General features: G+C 43.2%; 1 pseudogene; it reads right to left on the bottom strand.

The window, feature by feature from the left end:
* LOC124036150 overlaps positions 1-22,736 on the bottom strand; it is a 146,945-nt pseudogene extending 124,209 nt beyond the window's left edge.
* Between the last annotated feature and the right edge of the window lie 288 nt (positions 22,737-23,024).

Raw genomic sequence — 23,024 nt, forward strand, 5'->3', positions numbered from 1 at the left:
GGTAAGTCAACCTACCCAGGTGTGTGCCAGTCACCTGCCACCCACACTGTAGTTAGCCTGGCAGCCTGGAACCAACCATATACTCCTCCTAATGCAATATTCTTGAAATTTGACATCACAAAACGATTTGTTTTAACAACTGTAAAAACGCATATCAGTTTCATGATATCAGCCATGTTTCAAATCAAATCGCCACACAGTTCTGCATATCACAGCACAGTAATGTCTGGGCCTTCACTACACTGTAGTACCAGTATAGCATGCAACTCAGGCCATCTGTGTGATGGACAGTAAGTGCAGATCAATGACGTTGGGGCCAAATCCAGGACTCATGTAATGGATATCAGCTTAACATACTGACAGCTCTGCTCAATAAAACTGCAGTCATTACTATCTGGCAGGTAGACAGAGGGCTAACCTAGCTAAACAGGTCAAACTTAGACCCTCTACAATAGTTCATCATCGTTTCCATAAGGGAGCGGGGCATCTGGTGAAAACGCATCTGCAGTGTGACTGGACAAGCTGCTTTTCCCAGCAGGTCTTGTGCTTGTCACTCGCTAAGAAATGATCATAGCAAGGAGGCCTGTGGAGGGACACTCCAGTCAGTCTTTGAGACAGGCAGTGGCTCACACCACTCCTTGACGACACACACACACACACGCACACACACACACACACACACACACACACACACACACACACACACACACACACACACACACACACACACACACACACACACACACACACACACACACACACACACACACACACACACACACACACACACACACCACATGCTCGAAAGCATGTCAGCACCGCACACGCACGCACACACACAGACACACACACATACACAGGGTCCCACCACTCCACCACTCCACCACTCCCTGACAACAAAAAGCTTTTAGATCAATCACCTTCCCCAAGGAGGGAGAGCCAGCCAGCCAGAGAGACACCCCCATCCCCCAGACATCGATCCTCTGTCCCTGTCTGAGTGAGAGTCCAGGAGCCCTCTCCATTACAGCACCCCCCTCTCACTCTCATCTCTGATTCAACCTCTTCCATTTCCTGTGACATTTGAAGAAGTGAAAGTGACCAAACAAAAAACAGCTATTCTTGTCCAGTGGCCAGTAATTCGTGTTGGGTAATGAAAAGCCTGTCTGGAAATGCTCAGGACCTGAGTGTCCCAACTCCTAATCAGAATTTATTAGAGTCCTCACTGGTCAGGTGGTTACTGATGTGTTTCTGTGAAACATTTAAAAGACCAAACAGAAACATGAATAATGGTGGTCACACTTGGCTGTCAGATCCCAGACAATAAAATGGTCTCTTTTCCAACCCAACTTGTTAATAGCGTTAATGCATAATGACTTCCTGGATGGGTCCGCCTCACTTCCTGGTACAAGGCTGCTCCCTCTGTCTGCCTTTGGTCTGTCTGATCTAAATGAGGGGTGTGAGGGGAGGAGAGACATCAACTCCTATTATTTGGCCAATAAAACACCCTGACGGACACACACAAACACAGGCCCTCTACACAATTTCGCTAAGAGTATAAATTCAAGGGCTCAGTCATAAAATCGAAAGAACATGATTGCAACAAAAAAAGGTCAACCCTCATAATTTGTAAGGTCAAGAGAGCACAGATCATGTCATATAGGGACTTTACCTATTCGGCTCTCATTGTCATCATGTTCACCACTATCCATGCTGCTTCAGAAACCAGACTAAGATATCTACAGGTACGTTTACCTGTGAAGACACTCATCCCGCCCGCGTGCACACACACACACACACACACACACACACACACACACACACACACACACACACACACACACACACACACACACACACACACACACACACACACACACACACACACACACACACACACACACACACACACACACACACACACACACACACAGAGGACGGCTCCGTTCCATCAGACACAGAGCACAGCTGAGAGGTGGCAGTGGCACGGGTCCCATGGGAGCTCCACTCAGCAGGACAGTCTCAGCCAGCTGGCCCACATGCCACCAGCTTTCTCTGAAATGCAGTATGTCATGCCACTCCAATAAATACTGGATGAAACCAACACACAGTACTCAGTAGACAGTGGAGCATGGCTCTGTTGTAGAAGGCTGAATGAATTAAGTAAGATAGCTGGTTCTCTTTCCACCCCAGCGACTATGCTGATCATGCCATGCGTGGTTGATTCTTTGGAAGACTGCATCAAGGCTCACTAGTCAGGAAAGACTGGGACTCCCAGATATAAATGTTGCTTCCGAAGAATTGTGCAAGGACCCTGAAGTAACTGCAAGCCCATTGATCTGGGGGATATTCAACCGTACCTTAACATAATATAGAAAATGTCGTAATTTGTCAGTCCAGTAGAAGACATGTATTATATCAAGCCATGGTTAAGACAGAACACTCCTCAGCCATCCGTACTGAAGGAAATGCTGCTATGCCATGATTATATTCCTGCTCATAGGTCTTCATCGCAAAATGCTTAGTTCAGGTTCTCTTGCCTTCCTTCCGTAGGAATGAATTATATAGATCAAGCTCAGTTCCATGCAATTCCAAAGTCGTTGCAATGAAACATTATCGTTGTTCAAATCGTAGAAGAGCAGACTATGTAGAAATAAAGCAAGAAAATAGATCCTTCATGATGTTAACAACACACTGACAACTCAAATACCACTAGAAGAGTGAAAAGACAAGGAAAGTGCTGATAATCTTTATTTGAGGCCTTCGTAAATTCAAACCTATTTAAAGGAGAAGCTCAATTCTGTATTTTGTGCTGAGGAGGGAATATGACAGCAGTAAAGGGATATTTCTAATATGCATAGGAGTATTACAATGAAAATTAAACGGTTTAATTTCTTAACCTTTCTTATTATACCAAAATGGAGCCTACAGATGTAGGATCTTAAATTGAACCAGTTTGCTACAGTAGAAAAATACTCCTGCAGCAACAGGAAATGTGGATTATAATTAATGGACATTTTTGTAGATGTTTGTTAGGGAAAATCAAAATCAAAATCAAGTCTGAAAAAACAAACTGCAAACTTTAGAAGCCTTTTTAAAACTCAAATACAATACATGTTCGCATTTCCTGCCGAGCAGGAAATTTATCAGCAACAAAAGACTGATGAAATTATGATCCTACATCTGTTAATCACGTGTATAAATAATCCACTCCTGGGCTCACTTGTAAAAGAGACGCCAATCTCAACGTGACTTCCCTGACTAAATAAAGGACAAAAAAATGCATCTCTATTGAGAAAACAAATAGAGTTGTTTTGCATTCTCCCCATAGGGAATGATTCCCACCTGTAGTACAGCACGGGAGGCAAGAGTGACAGTGCCTCTACCTGATTTCAGTATTCAAGGGGAGAGTGCATGATAACACAGCCAATCTCACATAGCCCATGGGGTCATTGCACAATTGACATTGGTGAGTAATAGCTTGTTTTCCTGAAATAACAACCATTTCAATAAATGGTACCTAACGCCATGTGTGGAACAAAGCTGCCTGCCAGTCAAGCACTCCATCTCAACCAGGTCCTTCACCACTACTCTGCACAAAGCAATGACAGCCTCCTCCTCCTCCCCCCATCTTATCTCATCTCTACCATTAGCAGTCACAGGATGGTAATGCCACCAGTGCAGCCAGCAGAACAAAATTGAGTTAAGAGCCTCATCATCACACCTTCAAATTGAGCTGAGTTGAGCTGAGGACAAGAGCAAAGTGGCTCTGAGAAAGGCGGGTCAGGAGCACTTAAGACCCGTAGTGGTGTGTGGGTAAAATCACCGGGGAAGCCAAGCCAGAACAAAAAGCCATATGACAACCTGTGTTGTGATAATTGCGTTGTTTGCTCTATAACCTGTTAGTTAATATCCCTTGCCACTGTAATACTGTACATACAGTAGGGTTAAAGGCCGAGACAACAAGAGGACACAGTGGCAACCGCTGTCTGGTGAAGTCCACAAAGCATATTGCATGTAACAAATCGCTACATGACCTACAGCCTGGTCAAGCAAGTAATGATTCCGACATTTTCGGACTACTAAACGACTATTGATTTACAACCGCAGAGTTACCGAAAGTCGCAAAGAAAACAGGAGCTGCCTCCACTGTTCCAGCACCACTTCAACATAATCAAATCACCCATGCTTAGTCTAATACCGTGACAACTAAAAGATACCCCCAAAAAAAATTGTCCTATCAAAGGAAGCTAAATATGATGTGGCTGCCCATGGTTCTGATTTATGTGTGTGTGTGTGTGTGTGTGTGTGTGTGTGTGTGTGTGTGTGTGTGTGTGTGTGTGTGTGTGTGTGTGTGTGTGTGTGTGTGTGTGTGTGTGTGTGTGTGTGTGTGTGTGTGTGTGTGTGTGTGTGTGTGTGTGTGTGTGTGTGTGTGTGTGTGTGTGTGTGTGTGTGTGTGTGTGTGTGTGTGTGTGTGTGTGTGTGTGTGTGTGTGCAAGTAGAAGAAAATAAAAATTGGTTGACTCTACTTGTAGAGAAACACCAATGCCATCCTCCTCTCATCCATGTTGACGAAACAAATCACTCTGTCATTCAGTACACGATTTTAGTTTTTGTCATCCTAGGCTAGCTGGCTAAAATGCTTGCAGGCTAGCCTAACTTCCTTTCATGGTCAATGTTAGCTAGTTAACATTAGACTTCTACATCTAGCTACATATTGAACTTCCATCCTCTCAGGCTAGGGGCACAATGTATGAATTAATGGTTGGATCAGAATCACCTTTATAATCATTGGCCAGTACAGAGAATTAATAAAATCACAAGTTAAAATCCATATCTCCATCCATGGCTAATTAAGGAAAGGGACAATGTTAGCTAGCTAGCTAGCCACCGGAGGACAACAACACAACGAGATGCAACAATTCAAGTTGTTTCTATTAACAATGTATTGCTCTCAATGTAATGTGATTGGAGTGACGTGGCTGGCTCCCCTTTACACTTTTCTGGGGTGCGTCAGAGCTGTTCATAGTTAAGCTCAACGCTGACTGGCTACTTTTTTAAACTTCTTTTATCAAGGGAGGCCAAATGATCGCTGGCTTCCATGGCATCCAATACTACGGGCTGCAACAATGTCATATTAATTTTGAACAGACAGCATCAGGTAGATGGCCTACACATACAGAGACAGAGGGATGCATTCAACCTCTTGCGAATTGAAGGAAAATGATGAAACATAGAGAGATGAAATATACGTTATTTTATATATTTTTTCAGCTTTTTTTCTTGGTAATGATTACACGCCACTGGTTAAGACGAAATAAACCGTTTTCAAACTTCACTGAGCCGGTCAGTCGTCTATTGCGAAAGTGCTAAAGATGGTAACTAAGATGGTATATCTAAAATCTACATCTGCGCTACTTACTCCCAGATCTAGAAGAATATTTCCACCGCTTAGAACTTCTTTACAACCTGTTGACATAACTTGATATTATTTTCTGTAATATTCATAGGTATATAAAACATGTGCTTAACCTTTTCACGGTGGATAAAAAAAAAGCACACTCCAACTAACTAGGCTGATTCCTCCACACAGGGAAACACGATTAATAATTCAGCTGTTTGTTCCATTGCTGTTCTTTGGGAGAGTGGCTTCCTGATTAGAACACATTCTCACAGTACAATCCCACCGCTCATTTGATGAATATCTGGCCCTCTTCTGCATTAGCTCCAACCACAGAACGACCCCATCTCCTATCCCATCTTGCCTCTTGCCAGGTTTGTGATATTGCTCGATTCTCAGCACAATGTCACAATGTGTCAAAACCCTTACATGATGTATCACACACATAGAGGTAAATCGGTTGTAACTACTGCTGGTACTGTTGGGGAGTGTGAAGTACTGGAGGAGGGAGACGGTAGAGGGTGAAGCTCCCTTGATAATTACATAGCATTTACACAGCAAACACACCTCTGTTTATCACATAGCAATATTACTGCAAGGTTCTGACTGTACACAAGGCTACTAGGGTATACTGGTAAAAATAAGCACATTTGTCACTGTAAAAAAAACACATGCTTTAAAATGCATGAATCGACATCAACCAACCAATAATAGGGAACACACAGAATCAGGTACATTGGGAAACATTGAAGACAATTCTGAGGAGCACACTCAGCACAGTCCAGTGGTGAATCCATCAAACAATATGTCCGAGCTTACACTGACACAACAATAGAAGAAGAAGCAGTGTTCTAAATAAGGAAAATGGGGACATAAATTTGAGGCATTACTAATTGAGAGCATCAGAGAGCATCATGGCAGAAGGGATGATGGTGGTGGAGAAGAGCTGAGGTTGATTAAGACCTTCACAGATCACTGGAGAGCCCACATCCCTCAGCTCTACTGCTCACTGTTCCCTTCCCTCTCTCTCTCCCTCTCTACAGACCACACATCCTTCAGCTCTACTGCTCACTGTTCCCTTCCCTCTCTCTCTCTATCTCTCTCTCTCTCTACAGACCACACATCCCTCAGCTCTACTGCCCACTGCTCCCTTCCCTCTCTCTCTCTCTCTACAGACCACACATCCCTCAGCTCTACTGCTCACTGTTCCCTTCCCTCTCTCTCTCCCTCTACAGACCACACATCCTTCAGCTCTACTGCCCACTGCTCCCTCCCTCCCTCCCTCCCTCCCTCCCTCCCTCCCTCCCTCCCTCCCTCCCTCCCTCCCTCCCTCCCTCCCTCCCTCCCTCCCTCCCTCCTTCTCTCTCTCTACAGACCACACATCCTTCAGCTCTACTGCTCACTGTTCCCTTCCCTCTCTCTCTCCCTCTACAGACCACACATCCTTCAGCTCTACTGCTCACTGCTCCCTTCCCTCCCTCTCTCTCTCTACAGACCACACATCCCTCAGCTCTACTGCCCACTGCTCCCTTCCCTCTCTCTCTCTCTACAGACCACACATCCTTCAGCTCTACTGCTCACTGTTCCCTTCCCTCTCTCTCTCTCTCTCTCTCTCTACAGACCACACATCCTTCAGCTCTACTGCTCACTGTTCCCTTCTCTCTCTCTCTCTCTCTACAGACCACACATCCTTCAGCTCTACTGCTCACTGTTCCCTTCCCTCTCTCTCTCTCTCTCTCTACAGACCACACATCCTTCAGCTCTACTGCTCACTGCTCCCTTCCCTCTCCCTCTCTCTCTCTCTACAGACCACACATCCTTCAGCTCTACTGCTCACTGTTCCCTTCCCTCTCTCTCTCTCTCTACAGACCACAGATCATTCAGCTCTACTGCTCATCCTTCTCTCTCTCTCTCTGCTCACTGCTCCTCTCTCTCTCTCTCTCTCTCTCTCTACAGACCACACATCCCTCAGCTCTACTGCTCACTGCTCCCTTCCCTCTCTCTCTCTCTCTACAGACTTCAGCTCTACTGCTCATTCAGACCACACATCATTCAGCTACTGCTCACTGCTCCCTTCCCTCTCTCTCTCTACAGACCACACATCATTCAGCTCTACTGCTCACTGTTCCCTTCTCTCTCTCTCTCTCTCTCTCTCTCTCTCTCTCTCTCTCTCTCTCTCTCTCTCTCTCTCTCTCTCTCTCTCTCTCTCTCTCTCTCTCTCTCTCTCTCTCTCTCTCTCTCTCTCTCTCTCTCTCTCTCTCTCTCTCTCTCTCTCTCTCTCTCTCTCTCTCTCTCTCTCTCTCTCTCTCTCTCTCTCTCTCTACAGACCACACATCCTTCAGCTCTACTGCTCACTGTTCCCTTCCCTCTCTCCCTCTACATACCCCACAATCCCTCAGCTCTATAGCTCACTGCTGCTCCCCTCTTTCTCTCTACAACCTCAGTCATCACTTTTCACCAGGGCTGGCACAATTACTGTAACCGACAGTTATGGATAACAACCATCATGGAAATAAAATGACCGTCATAAAAACAGACTTGGAACCTCTTATCCTGGCAATTTGACTGGTCAACTCATGTGTCCCGACCGCTGTCTTGAAAATGACTGGACCAAGTTGCAACGTGGTGAGCGTACATTTTCTCTTTAAATGTCGCCAACAAAACAATAAACAACAAACATGACCGTGACGCTCCGTGAGGCTATACCTGCATCAAACGAAGACAACTACCCACAAATACAAAAGGGAAAAAAAGGATGCCTAAGTATGATTACCAATCAGAGACAACGATAGACAGCTGTCCCTGATTGAGAACCATACCCGGCCAAAACATAGAAACACAGAACAGAGTTTCCCACCCGAGTCACACCCTGACCAACCAAACATAGAGAATAAAAAGATCTCTACGGTCAGGGCGCGACATCATGGGTGCACTTGCAATGGCTGCCTGGTTTTTGGTAATGTAGAAGGTTCATCCAAATGATGTTAACTGATGTAACTCATGCAATGGCATGTCTTTTTTGTAATGTCATTTGAGTTGAATCAACAAATCACAGCACATATTTTAGCACATATTATACTTCCTGTTTTGCTCCTATGGGTACAATTGCAATGGCTACCAGTCCAACAACTATGCCATCATTGACTTGAATGGGGACGCCCAATCTATTCATTCTATTCCTATGGCAGCACATGCAGTCAGGAGCAGAGGAGAAGTGTTGAAGCAGAGTGCTCCCAGCCCAGCTGACGGAATGGGTTGGAGGTTAGTGCTGGTGTTAGTTGGATTGCAGAATGTTGTTGATGTTGCAACTCCACCTGTCTGCCCAGCATACTCCCAATCAATTAGCTGCAACGAGCTGTCTCGAGTCCTAACAAACAGCAGAATCAAGGTAAGGTTTCTCTCAACAACAACAAAAACTACCGTCACCATCTGATGGGAAATGGAGGTGGTTGGTTGATTCCTCTTTTGTTTCACAATATGATTAAACATGTAAATAAAAATTGCAGAAAACATCTGCCCCATTGTACAAGGCACATTACCAGCGGACTTGTTAAATGAGGAGAGCCGCAGTGGCATCGCTCCATTCTTTGCTATTTAGTATTAAGCTATCATTGTGTTCAAGTTGCCTAAGTCCTTTTGTTGCTGTTCTACAGTCTTGTATTGTTGCTGTTCTACAGTCTTGTATTGTGGGCTGTTCTATTTTCCTGCCAAAGAAATAGATTTTTTTTTGCAGCGGTTGCACTTCCTGAACCAATCTCCTGGTTTCTCTATCCTGCTTGGTTTAAAGACCTTGGGGAGTATATTACGTTGCTGTTGGATCCTCAATGGACCTTTACTTGTCAATACTGGTCGAAGTCATTGGATTGAATCAACATCTGTGAAATGTGACGTACCATTGGGATGCGTTGGGAGGCTTTATGAACCAGTCTATCATGGCTGTAGTTGTATAATGACTATTATAAAAACTTTTAGAGACATTTTTAAATGTCACTTTTCATGTCTAGGTCTTGAGTGTAGAAGTGTTTGACTAGTAGTGTATGTGCATGTAGTGTATAGTACTGCACTGTACACAACATTTCCCAGATGTCTGGGAGACAGTGGGTAAGCAGTCTGAACAACTTGAAGTGGACATTTGAGCGTGACTACTGATATATTGCTGGCAGAAGTGAACAGTAGGGCTGTGACAGTCGTGGAAGTTTGGATGATGGTAATTGGCCAGCCAAATGACCACAGTCACCGTAATAACAGTTCAAATACAAAAGTACATTTTTCCAGCAAGACAATAACCCCAAGCACACACCAAAATCCACAAAGAAATGGTTCATTGACCACAAAATCGCTCTGGATAAGAGCGTCTGCTAAATGACTTAAATGTAAATGTAAATGTAAAATCAGATCTCAGACTCCGCAGTTGAACCCCATTGAAAACCTGTGGTTTGAATTGAAGAGTGCAGACAAAGGATATCAAGGATCTGGAAAGATTCTGTATAGAGGACTGGTCTAAGATCCCTCCCCAAGCGTTCTCCAATCTCATAAAACATTTTAGAAAAAGGCTCTGTGCCATTATCCTTGCAAGGGGAGGGCGCTGGAGTATTGAAAACTGGAGATCCAGTCATTTTGACCCCTATCTTGTCAAGATGTTTTGTTAATTATTTGTTTAAAAATAAATATTCTCTGAGCAATTGTATTAGTATAAAATAATATAATTTTTCCATTAAGGGACCCAATAATTCCGGACCCCACTGTACGCACTTATTAACAACACCCAACGTCTTATTGGAACATTTGAGTTGATTTGATTTACAGGGCTGGCCCTGCCTGTGGGAGCATTTTCATTCACAGACCCCCACATCTGATTACCATCAGCACCAGCACATGAAACATGGCCCTCGCGTGTCCTGGGGGCCAAACGTGTGCAAGATCTTCATCTTCTTAATACATTCATCACCATTAACGGAACACTATTTGTACACAATACGGTTAAAAATAGACAATTCACAACTAACGTTATGGTACACAATCACTGCTTTTACTTATACGGTAGCTGTAGCTGATCTGAAATGTATGGCGTCTTTGGTATGGACTTTATACCTGCTTCAAGTACTCATATCCCAGGGAATGGTAAGAATGGGTTTCATTAATAATCAGTGAGGCAGCAATGGTAATTACTATGGCGATTGGTTTCCTGCTAGGCACACCCTGTAGTTACAGCCATAGGGATAGCATACAGCGCTTTGATGTGCATGCAGCACATGGTGATCCAATAGCTGTCAGAGACTGACACCATGGATCAATCACTCACTGTAGCATGGCACTGATAACAGGGCCAGACTGCTCGTGTAAAGGCTCTCATCACCCACAGCCCTTCAGTTATGGTTATCATGTCAGGCTGCTCTGCCCCAATTTCAATCAGCCCTGCCTCCCCTCCTTCCTCCCCATGCAGCCCTATCCACAAGTAGTGGCAGTGACTATGGAAGGAGAGCAGAATGATACCCTGTGTGTTCAGTGATGGTGACAGGTCCATGTAGAGGCTGTGACAAGCTGTCAATAGCCCTAACCTTTCCCTAACACACTGTATTGACAGACAGACTGCTTGCTGCCTTTGTCTTTACAGCTCTCTCTCACACACACGGCTTTGTGTGACGGTTACTCTGAAACAAGACCAGTTCCAGGAATTGGTCGTATTACATTGCCCCTGGTTGGTTCCCTGTACGTCCACTGAGCAAGAACAAAAGGCTGGAACACTGAGATTGACTTCCAAGTGGGTGGAGTAGGGCTTCCAGAGAATTGGTTTATTGCAATTAGGTATCAAAGCTGATGTAAGCCCCAATAGATGGGCCAAATAAATGTCAGAGTCAATAGGTACAGCAAGCCAGGACACTCCCTGGTGATGCGAGCAACTCCCCGAGGACTCTCTCCAGCGTAACAGCATCCTCATCATTACCCCTCCTCCACTCTCTCCTCGTCCCCTTCATCTTTTCCCTCATGGTCCCTCACTGAAAGCCTACGGTAGTTACCTCATGCTCCTCTCCCACCCATAGTTCCACTCCTATTGCCTCATTGATATTCTAGCTCCAATACACAAGCTCCTCTCTCAGTGCAAGCGCTTCTACCTTTGTGGCCCTCTTCTTATTTTGCAAATATACTGCTTTTCTATGGTAAAGTTTACCATAGCATCCTGTAATGTTGCCCTGAATAACTATTCCAGACAATATTTGTTTTACCGCCGCAAATCAAATAAAATGTTATTTGTCACATGCGCCAAATACACCAGTGAAATGCTTACTTACAAGCCCTTAACCAACAATGCTATAAGAAGTTAAGAAAAAAAAGTGGTAATAGAAGTAACAAATAATTAAACTGCAGCAGTAAAATAACAATAACAAGGCTATATACAGGGGGTACAGGTACAGAGTCAATGTGCGGGGGCACGTTAGTCGAGAAAATATGTACATGTAGGTAGAGTTAAAGTGACTATGCATAGATAAGAAACAGAGAGTAGCAGCAGCGTAAAAGAGGGATCTGGGTAACCCTTTGATTAGCTGTTCAGGGGTTAGGCTTAGGGATAGAAGCTGTTAAGAAGCCTTTGGGACCTAGACGTGGCGCTCCGGTACCACTTGCAATGCGGTAGCAGAGGGGACAGTCTATGACTAGGGTGGCTGGAGTCTTTGACAATTTTTAGGGCCTTCCACTGATACCGCCTGGTATAGAGGTCCAGAAAGGCAGGAAGCTTGGCCCCAGTGATGTACAGGGCCATACGCGGTCGGAGGACGAGCAGTTGCCATACCAGGCAGTGATGCAACCAGTCAGGATGCTCTCGATGGTGCAAATGTAAAACATTTTGATGTGATGTGGACACCAAGGAACTTGAAGCTCTCAACCTGCACCACTGCAGCCCCGTCGATGAGAATGGAGGCGTGCTCTGTCATCTTTTTCCTGTAGTCCACAATCATCTCCTTTGCCTTGATCACGTTGAGAGAGAGGTTGTTGGTCTCAGCCTACAGGGGGGAGGTCAATCTCATCGTTGTTGTGTCATCGACAAACTTGATGATGGTGTAGGCGTCGTGCCTTGAAATGCAGTCATGAGTGAACAGGGAGTACAGGAGGGGACTGAACACGCACCCTTGAGGGGAGTCTGTGTTGAGGATCAGCGTGGCGGATGTGTTGTTACCTACCCTTACCACCTGGGGGTGGACCGTCAGGAAGTCCAGGATCCAGTTGCAGAGAGAGGTCTTTAGTCCCAGGGTCCTTAGATTAGTGATGAGCTTTGAGGGCACTATTGTGTTGAATGCTGAGCTGTAGTCAATGAATAGCATTCTCACATACAGTTGATGTCAGAAGTGTACATACCTTAGCTAAATACATTTAAACTCGGTTTTTCACAATTCCTGAAATTTAATCCTAGTAAAAAATGTCCTGTCTAAGGTCAGTTAGGATCACCACTTTATTTTAAGAATGTGACATGTCATAATAATAGTAGAGAGAAGGATTTATTTCAGCTTCTTTTTCTTTCATCACATTCCCAGTGGGTCAGAAGTTTTAATTTGTTTTTGGTAGCATTGCCTTTAAATTGTTTCACTTGAGTCAAATGTTTCGGGTAGCCTTCCACAAGCTTCCCACATAAGTTGGGTGAATTTTCACAAATCTTCTATAGGATTGTTGTCAGGGCTTTGTGATGGCCACTCCAATACCTTGACTTTATTGTCCTTAAGCCATTTTGCAACAACTTTGGAAGTATGCTTGGGGTCATTGTTAATTTGGAAGACCCATTTGCGACCAAGTTTCAACTTCCTGACTGATGTCTTGAGATGTTGCTTCAATATATCCTCATAATTATAATTCCTCATGGTGCCATCTATTTTGTGAAGTGCACCAGTCCCTCCTGCAGTAAAGCACCCCCACAAAATGATGCTGCCACCCCCATGCTTCACAGTTGGGATGGTATTCTTCGGCTTGCAAACCTCCCCCTTTTTCCTCCAAACATTACGATGGTCTGGCTTTTTAATGGCAGTTTTGGAGAGTGGCTTCTTCCTTGCTGAGCAGCCTTTCAAGTTATGTGAATAAAGGACTTGTTTTACTGTGAATACCTGTTTCCTCCAGCATCTTCACAAGGTCCTTTGCTGTTGTTCTGGGAATGATTTGCACTTTTCGCACCAAAGTACGTGAGCGGTATGACGGCTGCATGGTCCCTTGGTGTTTATACTTACGTACTATTGTTTGTACAGATGAACGTGATACCTTCAGGCATTTGGAAATTAATCTCAAGGATGAACCAGACTTGTGGAGGTCTCCTATTTCTGATTTCTTTTGATTTTCCCATGATGTCAAGCAAAGAGGCCCTGGGTTTGAAGTTAGGCCTTGAAATACATCCACAGGTACACCTCCAATTGACTCAAATGATGTCAATTAGCCTATCAGAAGCTTCTAAAGCCATGACATTATTTTCTGGAATTTTCCAAGCTGTTTAAAGGCACAGTCAACTTAGTGTATGTAAACTCACATCAGCTATGGAGAGCGTGATCACACAGTCATGCGGAACAGCTGATGCTCTCGTGCATGTTTCAGTGTTACTTGCCTCGAAGCAAGCATTGAAGTAATTTAGCTCATCTGGTAGGCTCGTGTCACTGGGCAACTCTCGGCTGTGTTTCTCTTTGTAGTCTGTAATACTTTGCAAGCCCTGTCACATCCGACGAGCATCGGAGCTGGTGTAGTACGATTCAATCTTAGTCCTGTATTGACACTTTGCCTGTCTGATGGTTCGTCTGAGGGCATAGCAGGATTTATTATAAACTTCCAGGTTAGAGTCCCACTCCTTGTAATCGGCAGCTCTACCCTTTAGCTCAGTGTGGATGTTGCCTGTAATCCATGGCTTCTAGTTTGGGTATGCAAGTACAGTCACTGTGGGGACGACGTCATCGATGCACTTATTGATGAAGCCAGTGAATGATGTGGTGTACTCTTCAATGCCATCAGAAGAATCCGGGAACATATTCCAGTCTGAGCTAACAAAACAGTCCTGTAGCGTAGCATCTGCTTCATCTGACCACTTTCTTATTGATCTAGTCACTGGTGCTTCCTTCTTTAATTTTTGCATGTATGCAGGAATCAGGAGGATATAATTATGGTCAGATTTTCCAAAATGGAGGGCTAGGGAGAGCTTTGTACAGATCTCTGTGTGTGGAGTAAAGGTGGTCTAGAGTTTATTTTCCTCTGGTTGCACATTTAACATGCTGGTAGAAATTAGGTCAAGCGGATTTGAGTTTCCCTGCATTAAAGTTCCCGGCCACTAGGAGCGCCACATCTGGATGAGCGTTTTCCTGTTTGCTTATGGCCATATACAGCTCATTGAGTGCAGTCTTAGTGCCAGCATCTGTTTGTGGTGGTATATAGGACAGCTACCAAAAATAAAGATGAAAACTCTCTTGGTGAATTGTGTGTTCTACAGCTTATGATAAAATACTCTACCTCAGGCGAGCAAAACCTTGAGACTCCCTTAGATTTCGTGCACCAGCTGTTGTTTACAAATATACATAGACCGTCACCCCTTGTCTTACCAGAGGCCGCTGTTATATCCTGCCTAAAAAGCTTCAAACCCACCAGCTGTATGTTATTCATGTTGTCGTTCAGCCACGACTCAGTGAAACATAAGATATTGCAGTTAATGTCCCGTTGGTAGGATATACATGATCGTAGTTTGTCTATTTTATTATCATTTGATTGTTCGTTGGCTAATAGGACCGATGGTAAAGGTAGATTACCCTCTTGGCGACGGATCCCTACAAGGCACCCAGACCTTCGTCCACGATACCTCTGTCTCTTTCTCCTGCGAATGACGGGGATGACGGCCTTGTTGGGCGTCTGAATTAAATCCTTCCCGTCCGTCTCGTTGATGACAAAGTATTCCTCCAGTATGAGGTGACTATTTGCTGTCCTGACATCTAGAAACTCTTTTTGGTCATACGACACGGTGGCAGAAACATTATGTACAAAATAAGTTACAAATAATGTGAAAAAACATGCACAATTGGTTACGTGATTGTAAACCGGCAGCCATCTCCTTCGGCGCCATTCTCATGCATATATACAGTTATGTCTAAAAGAAGAGGATGATCGATCTCAGGAATTTCAGCCATTCCCAGTGTCTCCAGTGCATCACGATTCATCATGATCATACAAAATGTTAAATGAAACACACACCACACACATTAACATTGTGCTTTCTCATTAATCTACTCAGGATCAGGTCTGTCATTTTAAAGCAGTGTGAACATTTAGCATGAGCCATTAGCTCAGTACTCACCCTGTTAGCACCACCACAAAGTCCATTACATTCCAGCCATTCCGGAGATAGGAGCCTTTGTGAAACGCAAAGCCAAGGGCGATGATCTTAATGCCAGCTTCAAAACAAAATATTCCAATAAAATAGGGCTCTGTGTCGTCCTGTTAAGACAAAAGAGGCTGAGAATGTAAGTGACCATTGATATCCATCATCATTAGTTTATAATGTGATTTTTGGGCTGAATGTGAGTTAAAAAGCAATGTAATGGGTTAATATCACGATGGAGTGAGTCGCGTCAATATTTCAGACAGAGCCTTGGTCTATCTGGGGGAGCGGATCAATTAGTGGGTGCAGCTGTGAGGCACTTTGCCTGAGGGGAGTGACATTTAATTCTTAAAACAACCAGCGTGCCCCAACCAGCTAAGTCTATATGATTGGGTGGAGGAGCTCACAGTATTGACCCTTTTAATGGCAAGACTTAACAACAGAGTTCAATAGGGAGCCTAAAGTGTCTGTAAGCAGGGGGATCAAAGTCACCTCTGTGTGATACTGGTTAGCTGACTGAGGACACTGGTGAGAAACCCCAGCTGCCTGCATGGGTAACCCCCCCCCCAAAAAAAATAAAAAAATAAAAAAATAACTGCTGATGGGTTGTGTCATTCAAATCTGTAATACTAGTACTGTACAGTGCCTTGCAAAGTATTCACCCCCCTTGGCATTTTTCCTATTTTGTTGCATTACGACCTGTAATTTAAATGGATTCTTATTTGGATTTCATGTAATGGACAAAGTCAAAATAGCACAAATTGGTGAAGTGAAATTTTAAAAAGAACGTGTTTCAAAAAATACAAAAAATAAATCAAAACTGAAAAGTGGTGCGTGCATATGTATTCACCCCCTTTGCTATGAAACCCCTAAATAAGATCTGGTGCAACCAATTACCTTCAGAAGTCACATAATTAGTTAAATAAAGTCCACCTGTGTGCAATCTAAGTGTCTCATGATCTGTCACATGATCTCAGTAGATATCTTCTTAGGGCTCCTTTTTTCTCAATTTCCACCTGACTGACGTGCCCAAAGTAAACTGCCTGTTGCTCATGCCCTGAAGCCAGGATATGCATATAATTGGTACCATTTGAAAGCAAACACCTTGAAGTTTGTAGAAATGTTAAAATAATGTAGGAGACTATAACACAATAGATATGGTAGGAGAAAATCCATAGGAAAACCAACCGGAATCCTTTTTTTTGAGAGACCAAGCTCTTACGATGGAAAGTATAGGGGCATTCTGAATTCCAGCTCCCAGGATGCAATTCCTATGGCTTCCACAGGGTGTCAGCATTCTATGTGTCAGGCTTGTAACTTTCAAAACAAGTAAGAAATATGAGTTTTAGTACAGGGACACAGTCTTGGGAATTCGTGTTTGGGCGCACAATGAAGACAAAAACGCACCTGCTAAAAAGTTTCCTATTGAACATACTTCTTTCCGTAAGAAATATTATAATTTGATTACATTTTAGGGTATCTGAGGAGTAAATAGAAATGTATTTTGACTTGTTGAAAGAAAGTTTTTTCTGCATGTTGAACGAGTGGATTACTAAAATCGATGGCGCCAACTAAACAGACTTTTTGGGATATAAAGAAGGATTTTATCTAACAAAACAACACTACAAGTTATTGCTGGGACCCTTTGGATGACAAATCAGAGGAAGATTTTCAAAAGGTTAGTGAATATTTCATCGCTATTTGTGAATTTATAAAACCTGTTCCGGTGGAAAGATATTTTGATGTGGGGCGCAGTCCTCATACAATCGCATGGCCCGCTTTCGCTGTAATGGCTACTGTACATCGTTCAGTAGACTTCTATTAACAAGAATTTAAGCTTTCAACTGATATAAGACACTTGTATGTACCTAAATGTTTAATAACCATCATATTTAGGATTATTTATTTGAATTGCACGCCCTCCAGTTTCACCGGAAATTGTCTCGCTAGCGGGATGCCTAGCCCGAACAGGATATATACACCTGTTCTGAAAGGTCCCAGAGTCTGCAACACCACTAAGCAAGGGGCACTGCCAAGCAAGCGGCAACATAAAGACCAAGGAAATCTCTAAACAGATCAGGGACAACGTTGTGGAGAAGTACAGATCAGGGTTGGGTTATAAAAAATATCAGAAACTTTGAGAATATAATACCACAACAAACCTGCCAAGAGAGGGCGGCCCACCAAAACTCACGGACCAGGCATTAATCAAAGAGGCAACACAAAGACCAAAGATAACCCTGAAGGAGCTGCAAAGCTCCACAGCGGAGATTGGAGTATCTGTCCATAGGACCACTTTAAGCTGTACACTCCACAGTGTTGGGCTTTGAGAAGCCATTGCTTAAAGTTAAAATTAACAAACACATTTGGTGTTCGCCAAAAGGCATGTAAGAGGCTCCCCAAACATATGGAAGAAGGTACTCTGGTTAGATGAGACTAAAATTCAGCTTTTGGCCATCAAGGAAAACGCTATGTCTGGTGCAAACCCAACACTTTTCATCACCCCAAGAACACCATCCCCACAGTGAAGCATGGTGGTGGCAGCATCATGTTGTGGGTTTGTTTTGCATTGGCAGGGACTGGGAAACTGGTCAGAATTGAAGGAATGATGGATGGTGCTGAATACAGGGAAATTCTTGAGAGAAACCTTTTTCAGTCTTCAAGAGATGTGAGATTGGGACGGAGGTTCACATTCAGCAGGACAATGACCCTAGGTATACTGCTAAAGCAACACTTGAGTGGTTTAAGGGGAAACATTTAAAAGTCTTGGAATGGCCTAGTCAAAGCCCAGACCTCAATCCAATTTAGAATCTGTGGTATGACTTAAAGATTGCTGTACATCAGCAGAACCCATCCAACTTGAAGGAGCTTGAGCAGTTTTGCCTTGAATAATGGGCAAAAATCCCAGTGGCTTGATGTTACAAGCTTATAGAGAAATACCCCCAAGAGACTTGCAGCTGCAATTGCTGCAAAAGGTGGCTCTACAAAGTATTAACTTTGGGGGGGGGGGGGTGAATAGTTATGCACACTCAAGTTTTCAGTTTTTTTGTCTTATTTCTTGTTTGTTTTACACAAAAAAAAATTTGCATCTTCAAAGTGGTAGGCATGTTGTGTAAATCAAATGATACAAACCCCCTAAAAATCTATTTTAATTCCAGGTTGTAAGGCAACAAAATAGGAAAAATGGGGGTTGATTAATTTCACCAGCCACTGTGTATATATGTTATTCCTGTATGTGAGAATATAATGACTGACACCTATTTTTCACTTGGAGAGAAGAGTGTAGTTAACCAATGATCAAATATGATATAATATTGGTATGGCACATATGAACCATACAATGGTCACTTACCAAGCGCTCTGACATGGGGGTCTTGTCGCCGGCTGGTAGGTGCTGCTCCAAGGCAAGAACGATGCAGTTGGCTATAATGGTGGCCAGGATCAGGTATTCAAATGGAGTGAGACAGTTAAGAAAAAGACTGTGTAATGTTAGGCATACAGTGCCTAAGATCTAAAATACATTCTAACAGAAGAAGAAGATGAGGAGGAAGAGGAAGAAACAGAAGAATGGGACCTAGAGGAAGTAAAATTACCATATTAAAAAGCTCCTCAACAGTAGGTTGGTTAACCTAAATTATACAAGAGCTGAAGCCTAATTGCAAAGCACACATGCAGTAAGAAGTTACACTTTTAGAAGAAAAGGGTTCCAAAAAGGCAAACCATTTTTGGTTCCAGGTAGAACTATTTTGGGTTCCATGTAGAACCCTCTGTGGAAAGGGTTCTACATTAAATACAAAAGGGTTCTATCTGGAACCAAAATTTGTTCTTTAAAGGGTTATCCTATGGGAACATCTAAAGAACCCTTTTTGGTTCTAGACAGCACATTTTTTTCAAAAATGTAATTTTTCAGTTGAACTGGATCTCAACACTAAACATGACTGAGGGAACTGAGTGATTTATCCGTTGAACTGGATCTCAACACTAAACATGACTGAGGGAACTGAGTGATTTATCCGTTGAACTGGATCTCAACACTAAACATGACTGAGGGAACTGAGTGATTTATCCGTTGAACTGGATCTCAACACTAAACATGACTGAGGGAACTGAGTGATTTATCCGTTGAACTGGATCTCAACACTAAACATGACTGAGGGAACTGAGTGATTTATCCGTTGAACTGGATCTCAACACTAAACATGACTGAGGGAACTGAGTGATTTATCCGTTGAACTGGATCTCAACACTAAACATGACTGAGGGAACTGAGTGATTTATCCGTTGAACTGGATCTCAACACTAAACATGACTGAGGGAACTGAGTGATTTATCCGTTGAACTGGATCTCAACACTAAACATGACTGAGGGAACTGAGTGATTTATCCGTTGAACTGGATCTCAACACTAAACATGACTGAGGGAACTGAGTGATTTATCAGTTGCTGACTTACATGATGTCTCAGTTGCTGCTGTCCATGTCATCGCATGGTTGTTTATGGAGGCTATCTCCTCTGGAGACTGTGGTGCACAGAGGACTAGGGTCTTACCTCAGGCAATGGGCTACAGTACATCAACAGATAAAAACACATAATTCACTGGCTTAGGGCAGCTCAGGACTTTCTTGCTACAATGGCTCCCATGAACCTAGAATCTAACTCAAGAGAGAGAAATACTGTGAAAGGGGCTTGGAAATGCACAGGTAAGCTAAAGGTTGAGAAGTGTTTACACAGCACCAGAGTTAAGTAATGGATGCGATTACACAAATGAATTTAAATGAATTTCAATACCTCACAGGTTCATTAACCCAATCTCATGAAATATGCTTCAGGGTTGACTGTTTCTCTAGGAGGCCTAAGAACAGCACAAATAGGTTTGTGGCAATCAGTGGAATGGTATCAAATACATCAAACACATGGTTTCCAGGTGTTTGATGCCATTCCATTTGCCCCGTTCCTACCATTATTATGAGCCGTCCTCCCGTTAGCAGCCTCCACTGATGCACAGGTTTCACAAGCTACAGAGGATATCCCTCATTTGGTAAATTATACAAAATAGATCATATCAACAGGTGGATCTTTTTTTCAATATACTTCTACCTAGCATTTTATGGACATAAACGACAATAATGATACATTTTGCCTTAAAATAAACAAATTGGTTTTGTAAACTAGGCTAAATGCACAACTCATTTCCATTTATTCTCATGGCTTATTGTTTTGATGGGACACGCACGCAGAATAGATGGTATCTGTTTATTAGACAGTCTTCCCGCTAGCTTGCCATTTAGGCCTACTGTTGAGCAGCATTTTGCACATGGGTAGATTCAGCACCTTGGAGAGCGCTTGTGCCGAAACGTTGCTAGGAGAGACTTGGTCTGAGAAACAAACGGATCGATACAGCAGTTATTTGATATGTAGCCTAACAGTGGCATAGTCCCCTGAGCAGACTATCACACAAGCTTGTTTACTTAGCCCATATACCGGAATCAAATACATTAGTAGAAAGTAAAATAAGTATAGGCCTCACGTATAATTTATGGTGCTTTACAAAACCAATCAAATTATCCTGCTGACAAGATTTTCACTGCACTGCCATTTGGGTTGAAAAAGAGAGAACAAATACACCTCCAGCCTTCATGTTAATTGTTCTGTAGCCACCGATCAGATTTATGCCACAGATCAGAAACACCAATCTGACAGGTTCTTGGTAGGCAACTTAGCTGCATGTAGGCCTACCAGAGAGAGGATGCCAAAAGCTGGAGAAAACAGGAATCTTGCCAAAAAACGAAACAATATCACCTACAATAACCTATTGGAGTGGGTCTGAGAGAGTGGATATGGCTATACAGGCCTACTGAGAGAGGTTATACTGTATTACAAAGTCCAGTCAACAACTGGTTGTCCTCCATGCCATATCTTCTCATTGGCTACAGTAAATTAACTTAGATAATCAATCATGCCCTGTAGTCTGGAACCTTGCCCCCTGTGCTTAATAACATCAAGCCATTAAAACCCAAGTAGGCCTATAATGTTATAATAAAATAATGTAATGGTACGAGAAATAGGCTAGGTTGTTTAAAGCAACAAAGGATATGGCCATTCTGTAATCTTTTTGGCATATTTCCGTATGATACAATCCTCACTAAAGATGAAGAGAGACCGGTTGACAGTAAGACAGCTCTGCTTGACAGGGATGGGGTTGTAAATGGCCATTGTCCTGGCTCTTTGGGCCATTGATTGTTTGTACACCCTAGGGCCGCTTGGGGGGCCTGCTGGCCGACCTGCCCCCCTTGGTGGGCCCGCTTGACAGACCCCTCCACGCCGGTTGGATAGTTCCTCTTCGAATCGAGCCATTCTACAATCGCACAGATCTTACTGAAAAAATCAAAACTTAGACTAGATAAAAGATAGAGAAAAAGCATCACAACACACAGTTGTTCCAGCCACGAGTTCCTTTCGGTGTGTGTAATGTTCAAGAGAATATTCAACAAACATTCAAAAATAAAATGATTGTATTTTTCTTCAGATATTCTGTTGGCTGGTCCCCGCCTTGTTACTTCCCATACATGAAGGAGAAAGTTTATATTTCCATGTCAAATATTTGTCCATGGGTCTTCCTCTGGCTGAATGGCCACATATACGTAGCCTATAGCCTATCCCTTTTCACTGGGCTAAGCTTTAAAAACAGCCAGTTTACCATGTACAAATGTCGAGCAATAACAATTCGCATCATTCGCATAACGCATGCCATAAGGCGGGCTATGACTGCATAGCTCACTTACAATTAAGCTCCAAATAAAACAGATGCATGTATCTGATTTATCCTCCTCGGTTGGTTTGCCATTGCGCGTTTAAGTTTTTCTTTTGTATTACCTTACCCCACGTTCCTTATGAAAACGAGGTGCCTCACATGATCCGTTCCAACAATCTTCCTATTAATTCGGGCACGGTGTAACGAGAAAACACAAGGTTGGCACCTCTGCTTCCGCTAAATCGCTCTCAGGCAATGTATAATATAACCACTTTCTCCAGCCACTGCTCCTTATGAATCGGCACACGTGACTAAAAAGACGCCAGGCTCCACCTGTATCGTCTCTGTATCCATAGCACCAGGGAGAAAGAGGGAAGCAGCTTCTCTCTCGTTTTTTTTTACCCCCCCCCTGAGCAGAATAATCACCGAAGTTGCTTGATAAATCGCATCAAACAATGCAAATGTAGAAATCACGAAGGACAACAAAAATGTATCATTATTCATTTTTTTCTTCATTCAATAGCATCCGCAATCTCCTGAGATGTGGTTCT

This window comes from Oncorhynchus gorbuscha, linkage group LG05, assembly GCF_021184085.1.
Source record: "Oncorhynchus gorbuscha isolate QuinsamMale2020 ecotype Even-year linkage group LG05, OgorEven_v1.0, whole genome shotgun sequence".
Taxonomy (NCBI): Eukaryota; Metazoa; Chordata; class Actinopteri; order Salmoniformes; family Salmonidae; genus Oncorhynchus; species Oncorhynchus gorbuscha.